Raw genomic sequence first — 12,714 nt, forward strand, 5'->3', positions numbered from 1 at the left:
CATAACACCCTTATGAGCTTTCCTTAGGCTTTTCTGAAACCTTAGGACACATCTCCCTAAAGGATAATAAATATAAACAAAATAAATCGAGATACAGCACAGATGATCACAGACACAGTTCTAAGCTCTAGCAGCTGATGCTGAAATACCGAGCGTAGCTCCCGGTAAGGGGCTGGGCAGGGCCACTCCCGCATTAGGGTGCCCGGTGCCTCTATGATAGCTTGCCGCAAAACAAGCTGGATGCCATTTTCACTTTTCATTTTTTTTCATAAAAGCAAAATTCTCTTTGTATTTTTTTTTTCAGTGAATGAAAACAGATATTGATGTTGGTCTTTTGTAAAAGCAAAGGGGTATCATGAGAACTTTCTGAAAATACAGGATACCTGTATATCAATTAACCCTTTGAGTAGTGAGTTTTTTTCATGCTCTCTGAACCCCGGGAGTGAGCTTTTTTTCAAAGCATGAAATTTTTACAGTTACAGTTTTATTAACTTAAAATCATGTTTGTTTGATAACCAACTTATGGAAACAAGGAGAACATACATTTGCCTTTTTTTTTAATGTTACCTACACATTTTTAAAATAAAAATTTGTGTTCTCTCATGCAATTCTTGCGTACCTCCCATCTGTAAATGAAGTACCGTTATTAGCAGAATCTCAAATATGTACTCTCATATGATGATATTCTTAGGACAATTTATAGGTATTTCTATTTATTCCTTACCTTTAAAATTTTTTCAAACTGTGATATTCCTCAAAACATGGATGCAGGCAAAGTGGTTTGTTACATTCAATGCATATCACCCTGTGTTCCTCCCTTTACGCTCCCTTCTTGTAGTGTGCTGACATACGAAGCATTTTTATTGGGGCCTACCCTTCGAGGCTGTTGCAGGGACTGGCTTTAGGAAGTGACACCCTGAAAGACAAAGGCTGTCTCCTACTGCTCCAGCTCAAAGTTTAAAGACGTACATGTACTGCTGCGGACTAGCAAGGTTCGTAATTCTGGGTCTTGAGTGAGAATGGTGCGGAATTAAGAAAACAGACTTATTAAGAAAAAAGGAGGGGACCAGGAGGACTCTTCAAAGCTGATAGCAATATCCAAGTGCTCCATAGCCCCAGTTTGCTTTATTATATAGTCATATGCAAATCAAGGAAGTCCTTGATACAAGGTTACACATCTGAGGCAAAAACAGGAACTCTCCCAAGGCATAAACAGGAATCCTCCCACCATGCATAAGCGAAATAAACCAACATCTGATCAAATAAAGAGTAAGAGGAAGGGCATGTAAATTGCCTCCAGCAACTTAAGGAAGCAAGTGAAATGGGTTCAAATATTCAGCATCATAGCCAAGATGCAGGTGGAGGGGGGAGAACTAAGCCTTTTGCTAAGCCTCGAATCTACAATGGCTTTTGCCATTTACGGTCCACAGCAATGTATGATAGTACTCAGGATGGTCAGGAGGCACAAGGACGTACATGAATGTTTGTACGACTCAAAGGGTTATATATTGGACAAGATATTTTAATTACTGAATTAAATTTGCCTCACGATGTTTGGACTTTCAGTTTTCTGAGAATGATCAGAAAAATCAAATTGGAGTTTCATTTAGGATGATGGTGAAAACTTCACCTTGAATGCATTGTGAAGGGAACATGAGAAACAACATAAAGGTGTATTTTGATTACATCCTTCTGGTTTGCTTGTTTAATATACCACTTATAGTGCCCATAACAGGTGCAAAAATTGGCTTTTGGTTTTAAAAAATAGAAAATGAGAAGAGAAATATACTTTCTTAGCATAAACATAATATTTAATAATCATTGATATTTATATTTAAAGGGGGTGACTGTAAGAATTATTCCACATTAATGTGATGGATAAGACAAAAATTATCACTTCTCGCCTGACCTGTGGTGGCGCAGTGGATAAAGTGTCGACCTGGAATGCTGAAGTTGCCGGTTCAAAACTCTGGGATTACCTGGTCAAGGCACATATGGGAGTTGATGCTTCCTGCTCCTCCCCTCTTCCCTCTCTCTCTCTCTCTCTCTCTCTCTCTCTCTCTCTCTCCTCCTTCTCTCCTCTCTAAAATGAATAAATAAAGTCTTAAAAATTTTTTTTAAATATTATTACTTCTCTTTCTCAAAATTGTTCTGAGAATTCTATCCAATGCAGTAAGCTAAATAACAGAAGTGAGTCAGAACCACCAAGACTCAACTATAAACAAAACAAATTGTCATTATTTAAGGTAATATAATTGTTACTGAAATATTTTAAGAAAATAAACTAAATGAGTAGTAGAGGTAATCCCAAAGTATCTTAAAGTAATTATAAGGAGATCTTAAAAGTTAATATTTTTCTAAATATCTTGTATGATTATATTTATATAAAGGTGAAAAATAGACAAAACTGACCTGTCTTGATGGAAGTCAGGATAGTAATTGAATTAGGAGCAAAGCAGTGACTGAGGTGTGGTCCTTTTAGAAAAAATATTAATGGGAAATGCCATTTATAATAGCAAAAATCCAAGCCAGCCTGACCATGCAGTGGTGCAGTGGAAAGAGCATCAGCCTGGGATGTAGAGGACCTGGATTCAAACCCCAAGGTCACTGGCTTGAGTGTAGGCACATATGGCTTAAGCACGGGCTCACCAGCTTGAGTAGGGTCACTGGCTTGAGCGTGGGATCATAGACCTGACTGCATGGTCGCTGACTGGAGCCCAAAGGTCACTGGCTTGAGTCCAAGGTCGCTGGCTTGAGCAAGGGGTCACTCACACTGCTGGAGCACCGGGATCAGTGCACATATGAGAAAGCAATCAATAAACAACTAGATACCACAATGAAGAATTGATGCTTCTCATCTTTCTCTTTTCCTGCCTGTCTGTCCCTGTCCTCCTTGCTAGAAATAATAATAATAATAATTATTATTATTATTTAAGGTCTTAAAATTATCTAAAAATTTGGAAATTATAATTTGAGTTAATGTATTGAGTCCTCAGCTTATACAGTATTATAAGAGTCTATAAAAGCCTGAGCTGTGGTGGCACAGTGGATAAATTATTGACCTGGAATGCTGAGGTCACTGGTTCAAAACCCAGGCTTGCCCAGTCAAAGCACGTACAAGAAGCAACTACTATGAGTTGCTTCTCTCTCCTTTCTCAAATCAATAAATAAGATAATTTAAAAATTAAAAAATGAATCCATAAGAGTAATCTTTTAAAAGTATCCTTCAATGAAATTTCATTAAAATTTAAAAAAAAATTTTAGAGTGAGAGGAAGGGAGAGAGACACACACAGAGACAAAGAGGGAGAGAAGGAGAGAGAAGGAGAGAGAATTTGTTGTTCCACTTATTCATGCGGTCATTGGTTGATTCTTTGTGTGCCCTGACCGTGTATGGAACATGCAACCTTAGCATTTCAGTCAGGACAATGCTCTAACCAACTGAGCTACCTGGCCAGGGCTACAATTTCATTTAGCTAAACACAACTTTATGCTTACAATCTTAAACCATCTGTGGAAATAATAACTTACTGAATAAGCCCATAGAGTTAATGTAAAAACTTTAGGCAGCTGGGAAGGATCTGACTTCTGTTGGGTTTGGACCTCCTGGGTCTGTTGGGAGGCAGTGCAGGGAGCAGTGACATAACTTGGCAAAGATCTCACTGCTAGTAAGTGGTGGAACCAGGATGCAGAATATCTTCAACCCAGATTTGTCTCCATTCTTAGCGATCTGAACACATAGTACCTTTAAATAATACCAAGAATGGCTATGCTTCATCAAAAGTCTGTCTTGATATGATTAAAGAGTTCAGAAGGAATCGGATCACTCTTTGTGACTCAGAGAACTGTATATGGTGCCGATTCCATGCTCTTGGTATTGCAGCTTTCAATGCAGAGAACAAAATGGCACAGTGGAGAATTTAGTCTCTCTAAGCAATGTCTTACTGAACTGGAAATTCTTATTACATGAGTAATTGAACTTACCAGTTGTGGAAGTGATTGACCATTATGAGGACATTAGGAGGACTTATGATGATTTTTTTAAAATTATTGAGCCTGACTAAGCGGTGGTAAAGTGGGTTGAGCATTAAACTGGGACTCAAAGGACCCAGGTTTGAAACCCCAAGGTCGCCGGCTTGAGCGCAGGCTTGTCCAGCTTAAGTGCAGGCTCATCAGCTTGAGTGCAGGGTCACTGGCTTGAGCATGGGATTATAGACATGATCCTATGGGCAATGGCTTGAGCCCAAAGGTCACTGGCTTGAAGCCTAAGGTTGCTGGCTTGAGCCTAATGTTGCTGGCTTGAGCTAGGGGGCACTTGCTCTGCTGTAATGCCGCCCCCCTCTGTCAAGGCACATATGAGAAAGCAGTTAATGGACAACTAAGGTGCTGCAATGAAGAATTGATGCTTCCATCTCTCACCCTTCCTGTCTGTCTGTCTCTCACTCTCTGTCTCTGTCACACACACAAAAAAAATAATAATTTGAGAGAGAGAGAAACATCTATTTGTTGTTCCACTTATTTGTACAATAATTGGTTGATTCTCGTATGTGCCCTGGTCAAAGATCGAATTGATGACCTTAGCTACTGGAACAATGCTTTACCAACTGAGCTACTGGGCCAGGCCCTTTATGATGACTTTTAAAAGAATGTTAGATCTGATCAAAGTAACATGTTAGATCTGATTAAAGTTTACTAAATATGTAGTGTTATGACTTGACTTCTAATTGTGAAAACAATGCCACCATATAACCTCCCTCTTTTTTTTTCTTAAGTGAGAAGTGGGGAGGCAGAGAGACAGACTCCCACATGCACCCTGACTGGGATCCACACGGAAGGTTCCCTACCGGGAGATGCTCTACCCATCTGGGTTGTTGCTCCATTGCTTAGCAACCGAGTTATTTTAGTGCCTGAGGGGAGGCCATGGAGCCATCCTTAATGGCTGGGGCCAACTTGCTCCAATCAAGCCATGGCTGCAGGAGGGAAAGAGAGAGAGAGAGAAAGAGAGGGTGAGAGAGAGAGAGAGAGAGAGAAGGTGGAGGGGGGAGGGTAGAGAAGCAGATGGTTGCTTCTCCTGTGTGCCCTAATCAGGAATTGAACCTAGGACATTCATATGGCAGAGAGCCAGACTCCCACATGCACCCTGACTGGGATCCACATGGAAGGCTCCCTACCAGGAGATGCTCTACCCATCTGGGTTGTTGCTCCATTGCTTAGCAACCGAGTTATTCGGTTGTTCGGCTTAGCCCCCATTCATATGTGGGCCAACACTTTACCACTGAGCCAACTGGCCAGGGCTACCCCCTTTTTTTTTTATTTTTCTGAAGTTGGAAACGAGGAGGCAGTCAGACAGACTCCTGCATGCGCCCAACCGGGATCCACCCAGCACGCCACTAGGGAGCAATGCTCTGCCCATCTGGGGCTCTGTTGCAACCAGAGCCATTCTAGTGCCTGAGGCAGAGGCCACAGAGCCATCCTCAGCGCCCGGGTCAACTTTGCTCCACTGGAGCCTTGGCTGTGGGAGGGGAAGAGAGAGACACAGAGGAAGAAGAGGGGGAGGGGTAGAGAAGCAGATGGGCACTTCTCCTGTGTGCCCTGGCCAGGAATCAAACCCGGGACTCCTGCACGCCAGGCCGACGCTCTACCACTGAGCCAACTGGCCAGGGCCTGCTACCCCATATTTTTAAAAACAATTTTATTTAATCAAATTAAAATTTGGCCAGATTTATTTTTAACTCTGGTATTAGCACTTATAGTAACTTGATAATGCTTTTGCTTTTCTGATCATGTTAAGAACGGAAAATTTAGATTCCCAAAGCTAGTCATCAGTTGGAAGAAATGTTTTAGTGGTAAATTTTGTTGAACTTGTGTCATTCTTATTTGGTTGAAACATAAGAATAGCTTCTTAATAGATAAAAAATTTTTAACAAAAACATCAGTTCCAAATGTGTGATTTTTTAAAATTATGTCAAGGATTGCTTTTCTTTTTAAAAAATTTTAAAATTTTAATTTATTTTTTTAGGTGAGAGGAGGGGAGACAGTGAGGCAGACTCCTGCATGTGCCCTATCTGGAGCCTACGCTCCAGTACTGAGATATTTTTAGCACCTGAGGCTGATGTCTGGGACCAGCCCAGCTACCTTCAGCACCTGGTGCCACACTCGAACCAATCAAACCACTGGCTGTGGGAGGGGAAGAGGGAAAGAAGTGGGAGAAGTGGAAGAGAGGCAACATATGGTCACTTCTCCTGTGTTCCCTGGCCAGGAATTGAACCTAGGACGTCCATACACTGGGCTGATGCTCTCTCCACTGAGCCAGCAGCCAGGGCAAGGATTGCTTTTCTATTTTTCTTTGTTTAATATGCATCTCTTCATTACACATATGTTGTATAAGTGATTTCTATGACTCTTTCTATGGATTGGTAATATTTTAGTGAGATAGGGGCACCATTTTATGAGGATGAGATAATATATACTATTTTTTCTGTACACACATATTCATTGTCCTAATATTTTGTGGAGCATAAATTTTAAAATTAATGGAGTAGCAACCTTTGCCATTTGTTTTTGTCTACACTAGAATTAATACACTGTTTTAAAATTGATTTGGATATATGTAATTTGTTTTAAAGATATTTTTTATCTTACTATTTACTGTTAATCAAGTAGTAATTAAATAGTGGTAATTACAAAATAATTTTAGCTATTATTAGAAGAGAATTTTTACTGTATTTTATATTAATTATTTTCTAATATAAAAATTTAAAGTTTGAATCATAAGAAACTAAACCCAAGTCTTATATTTAAAAAAAAATATTGGACTAACATTTTTATTTTGTGATAAAGTCAGAGAGAGAACATAAAGTTGTTGTTTTTTTTGTATTTTTCCGAAGTGAGAAGCAGGGGTGGGGTGAGGAAGGCAGACAGACAGACTCCAGTATGCACCCGACCGGGATCCACCAGAGCATGATGTTCTGCCCATCTGGGGCATTGCTCAGCTGCAATCAGAGCCATTCTAGCGCCTGAGGTGGAGGCCATGGAGCCATCCTCAGCGCCCAGGCCAGCCTTGCTCCAGTGGAGCCTTGGCAGTGGGAGGGGAAGAGAGAGAAAAAGAGAAAGGAGAGGGGAGGGTGGCGAAGCAGATGGATACTTCTCCTGTGTGCCCTGGCTCGTAATCAAACCCGGGACTTCCACATGCTGGCCCGACGCTCTACAGCTGAGCCAACCGGCCAGAGCCCATAAAGTTGTTTTTAAGTTAAAGTTGTATCACTAAACTATGTCTAAAAAAATCATCTATTTATCAGTGACATTACATTGAGGTTTTTTTTGTTTTTTTATTTTTTTTTAGCGAGCAAGAGAGAGAGAGAGAGAGAGAGAGAGAGAGACAGGCAGGCAGGCAGGGACAGACAGACAAGAAGTGAGTGAGATAAGAAGCATCAACTCTTCATTGCAGCACCTTAGTTGTTCATTGATTACTTTCCCATATGCGCCTTGACTGGAGAACTCCAACTGAGCCAGTGATCCCTTGCTCAAGCCAATCACCCTGGGGCTTCAAGTCAGCAACCTTTGGGCTTAAGCTAGTGACCATGGGGTTATGTCTATGATCCCACTCAAGCCAGCGACCTTGCACTCAAGCTGGTGAGCCCAGGCTAAAGCCAAATGAGCCCAAACTCAAGCCAGCAACCTCGGGGTTTCAAATCTGAGTCTTCTGCATCCCATGCCAACGCTCTATCAACTGTGCTACCGCCTGGTCAGGTTAAACTCACAATATACATTCCTAAAATAGAAACAGATGGATAAAAAGGATGAGCATAGAAAAATTGAAATCAACATATTTATCTGTCCCTATTTTAAAGAATACAGGGTCTACCAGGGGTCTCAAACTCGCGTACAAAAACAATTTTGTACTGATTTTTTTTTGTTTTCAACTGCAGTGAGAAAAGTGTTGCGTAACAGTTGCCTTTTGTAGACCTAGTGTGGCCCACCGAATGGCTGTGATCTTGCTCTGCGGCCCACATGCTGAGTTGAGTTTGAGACCCCTGGTCTAGACATACTTTCCCATACTTGCGCTCAACAATTCTGAGATCAAGTAAAAATAACTTGGTTGCTTGCTCTAGTTAATACTTGCTTTTGGAAGATAAGACTGTGAACTCACTAAACATATTGCTAATGAAGACCAACAGTTTACTTATCAAGAAATGCTTCAAGCCTGACCTGTGGTGGCACAGTGGATAAAGCATTGACCTGAAACATTAAAGTCGTCGGTTCAAAACCATGGGCTTGCCCGGTCAAGGTACATAAGGGAGTTGATGCTTCCTGCTCCTCCCCCTTTCTTGCTCTCCCTCCTCTCTAAAATGACTAAATAAAAATCTTAAAAAGAAATAAAGTAAAATAAATGCGTCAAAACCATTGCCTGGCTGTGCCCACCAATCTAATGCTATTGCCCAATCCTAATAATCATTTCCTTGACTTTTAAAAACCTCCCTAAAGTTACTTGACCCAAGGCCTAAAACCTTAAAAATAATGCCCTAATTTTTCATTTTGAGACACTACTAAGGCTCAATAAAAGTAACGCTCTTTCTCGCTGCAGTAAATCTAATAAACTTAACTTTGTTCCATCAATGCTTTTATGATATGTTTTTGAGGAGTCAATATTTGTTAGCTATTTTAATTTTTTTAAGTGAGGGAGGGGAGATAATGAGACAGACTCCAATATGTGCCCTGACCAGGATCCACCCAGCAACCCTGTTTGGTGCCATTGCTCTAATCAACCCAGTTATCCTCAGCACCTGGGCTGACGCACTTGGATCAACTGAGTTATCCTCATCGCCCAGACTGCCCTCCAACCAATCGAGCCACTGGCTGTGGGAGGAGAAGAGAGAGAAGGGGGAGAAGGAGGGGAAGAGAAGGAAATGGTCGCTTCTCTTGTGTGCCCTGACAGGCACTCAATCCTGGGACATCCATATGCCAAGCCAACACTATCATTGACCCACTGGCCAAGGCCAGCTATTTTCCTTTCTATACAAACTACCAGGTTACCTTCCAAGATGAGTATATCTATTTTAAAAAATATGTCAACATTATGTGAGAGTGTCTATGTTCCTCTACCCTTGCCAACACTAGATATTTTTCTAATATTGAAATGTTTCCAATCTGATAGGCAAAAAGTGAAACATCATTGTTCCAATGTTCTTTTAATTTGCATTTACCTAGTGCTTGCTTTAGCAGCTCATATACTAAAATTGAAACAATAGAGAAGATTAACATGGCCCCTGCAAAGGATGACACACAAGTTTATGAGGCAGTACATATTTTTATTTTTAAAATTTTATCTCTTGATTGATTTTTAGAGAGAGATGGAGGGAAAAAGAGGTGAGAGATAAACATCGATGTGTTGCCCTGGCCGGTTGGCTCAGCGGTAGAGCATCGGCCTAGCGTGCGGAGGACCCGGGTTCGATTCCCGGCCAGGGCACACAGGAGAAGCGCCCATTTGCTTCTCCACCCCTCCGCCGCGCCTTCCTCCCTGTCTCTCTCTTCCCCTCCCGCAGCCAAGGCTCCATTGGAGCAAAGATGGCCCGGGCGCTGGGGATGGCTCTGTGGCCTCTGCCTCAGGCGCTAGAGTGGCTCTGGTCGCAACATGGCGACGCCCAGGATGGGCAGAGCATCACCCCCTGGTGGGCAGAGCATCGCCCCTGGTGGGCGTGCCGGGTGGATCCCGGTCGGGCGCATGCGGGAGTCTGTCTGACTGTCTCTCCCTGTTTCCAGCTTCAGAAAAATGCAAAAAAAAAAAACAAAACAAAAAAAACATCGATGTGTTCTACTTATTTATGCATTCAATGATTGATTCTTATATGTGCTCTGACTGGTGATTGAACCTGAAACCTTGGTGATTCTGGAGGACACTGTAACCAACTGAGCCAGGGCAAGCCTTCCATATTTTTGGTTAAAAAAGACATCATCAGACTGCCTGACCTGTGGTGGCTCAGTGGATAGAATGTCAGACTGGGACGCAGAGGACTCAGGTTTAAAGCCCATGGTTGCACGGGCTCATCCAGTTTGAGTGCGGGCTCACCAGCTTGAGCAGGGAGTTGCTGGCTTGCATGTGAGATCATAGACATGACCCCATGGTCACTGGCTTGAGCTCAAAGGTTGCTGGTTTGAAGCCCAAGGTCGCTGGCTTGAACAAGGTGTCACCCGCTCTGCTGTAGCCCTGGGTCAAGGCACATACGAAAAAGCAATCAATGAACAACTAAGGCGCCTCAGTGAAGAATTCATGCTTCTCATCTCTCTCCTTTCCAGTCTGTCTGTCCCTGTCTGTCTGTCTGTCTTTCTCTTTCTCTCAAAAACAAACAACAAGAAAGACATATATGCAAAGCGAGGACAATACTTTATTTTTTAAGTAAAAGAACAAATCAGAAACAGCATAAGTGACTGAATAAATAATTTATGGGCATTCATAAAATAGATTACAGTACATGAAAAAGGAATATTTTTACCTATTGATATAGAAATGAGTCTATGCTATATTGTTAAGTTTTTAAAAAGTATAGAATTACGTACGATGCATCGGTGAATATCCGTTTGGCATGTCAGTGATGCACTAGAGTGGGCTCCTACAGGCTTGAGAGAGCACAAGACTCTTGAGAGCTGAATTTCTTAACTGCAGTTGGTTATCTGAAATTGGCCATAGTGACAGTATTTAGAGTATTTATATCAAGGAAATCAACACACCACTGGTTTAAAAAACATGACTAGCAGGAACATAAACTCTAAGACCGTTTAATTCAGAAGTGTTAGGCAGGCCAGGAAAAGGTCAGTAAATAAACAGTGTAGTGGAGGATCGAGGGTTTTTTATCTTCACTTTAGTGAATGTGCCTTTACATTTCATGGTTCAAAACAGATTACTAGCCGACCCTAGTTACAAGAGAGGTCTGGAGAGCCAATAAGTTAAGCTAGCAGTAGGAAACAGGAGAGAATGATAGAGCATTCTTCTCCTGGAGTTCGATATACTATTGCTGCAAAGAAATTGGGATCCATCAGTGTGAGCTAGAAAATGGAAAAGCAAGGTCACCGGTTTGAAACCCTGGGCTTGCTTGGCGAAGGCACATGTGGAAGTTGATGCGCCCTGCTCCTTCTCCCCTTTTCTCCTTCTCCTTTTCCCTCTCCCCTCTCCTCTGCAAAATGAAGAAATAAAAAAAAATTAAAAAAAAAGAAAATAAAAAAGCAGCTGTTGGGGAGGGGAAGAATTCCCCTTCTCTTTCATTCTTTAGTTTTAATGGCTGGACTAATAATAAAAGTGACACAGAACCAGATGAACAGAGGGAAAAAAAACACAATTTAGTATGTGTATACAAGAGAGTCATAAATGTTGCTCAGAGAAATGATGCTCCAGTCAGCATTTTAAACTTTCAAAGAAACAGTAAATTTGTGAAAAATTGACAGAACTAAAAAAATTAAAAGTTAATGCTCATTAAAAAGGAATCTAAATAAAGTTTGAGTATTCGTTAGTGAGGAGTCTATACAATAAAGTTTGGGCATGGACAGTAGATTATCAAAATGGCAACAAATTTTGTTTACACAGGGTCTTTGGTCCCAAGTCTCTTAGTTTTAGTGATAAAGCTGTCTGTCTCAGCTCTCCTAGAGCAGGAAGGGCACCTTGCAAAGGGGAGATTTATTTCCCCCTTCCTCGCTATCTCTAAAGATAAATCTCTCAATAAATAAAAAATATAAAAAGTGTTACATTTCTGTAAATATACAGGAATATAACACACTCTTAACAGTTTTTATATCTAGAATGGATATGTAGGGCTGTTTATATGTAGGAAGACTTTTGCTTTTCTACAGTTGCCCCAATTGCTTAAGTGACTATGTATTATGAAGTAAATAATAAAGATTTTTGCACTTTTTTCCCTTTTTTAAAATTAATTTTAATGGGGTGACATTAATCAATCAGGGTACACAGGTTCAGAGAAAACATCTCCAGGTTATTTTGACATTTGATTATGTTGCATACCCATCACCCAAAGTCACCTTCTATCTGGTGTTCTTTGTGCCCTTCCACTCCCCCAGATGTTGCACTTTTTAAAAAGGTAGGATGAATATGAAACTACTTATCCTAGTGCTTGGCACATATTATAGATTCAACAAATAATGTTATATGGATTTAAATATTTTATATTTACTTATATATCTCAAAACTTTTCATTTAAGTCCATGCCTACTTTATTACATTTATTCCCAAATATTTTGTGTGTTCTATTCTAATGTGAATGAGAGGCAAGACTTATTGTGAAAGTAAAGGCAAGGCTGGAAAGGCAGGTGGAGATAAGACGAGGGGCCCTTTATTGATGAGGGAAATATTCGGGTTTTATCCAGGAAGGACTGAGGAGGCATTAAAAGAATTGTTCAAGAGGGTAATAGTTTCTAGTGTAGCGTACAGAATGGGGATTGAGGGAACAAAGGACCAGGGCTGCTGAGAGCAACAATTATGGCAGGGCTGTGCAGTTCTAAGAATTGGTACCAAAGCAGCTTAATTATCAAGCACCTGGTGTTTGAACCTTCTAGGGGAGGTCACTGAAGGGTTAAAAGGATGTGGATCATCTGGTGCTTAAAATCCCCTGAGGCTCACATGCATACAATGAACATAGAACACTCTCCAGGTGTCAGAAAGGTACACATCTGCCCTTAGGCTTGCTTTTGATTTTTTTTTTCTAGTTTTGCTT

General features: G+C 41.1%; 1 non-coding gene across 1 annotated transcript; it reads left to right on the forward strand.

Moving 5' to 3' along the window:
• Nucleotides 1-9,204: 9,204 nt before the first annotated feature.
• LOC136396506 (U6 spliceosomal RNA) lies at nt 9,205-9,308 on the forward strand. The gene has a single exon (XR_010749791.1). It is a non-coding gene; the product is annotated as a U6 spliceosomal RNA (small nuclear RNA).
• The last annotated feature ends 3,406 nt before the right edge of the window (nt 9,309-12,714 follow it).

Source organism: Saccopteryx leptura, chromosome 2, assembly GCF_036850995.1.
Source record: "Saccopteryx leptura isolate mSacLep1 chromosome 2, mSacLep1_pri_phased_curated, whole genome shotgun sequence".
Classification (NCBI taxonomy): domain Eukaryota; kingdom Metazoa; phylum Chordata; class Mammalia; order Chiroptera; family Emballonuridae; genus Saccopteryx; species Saccopteryx leptura.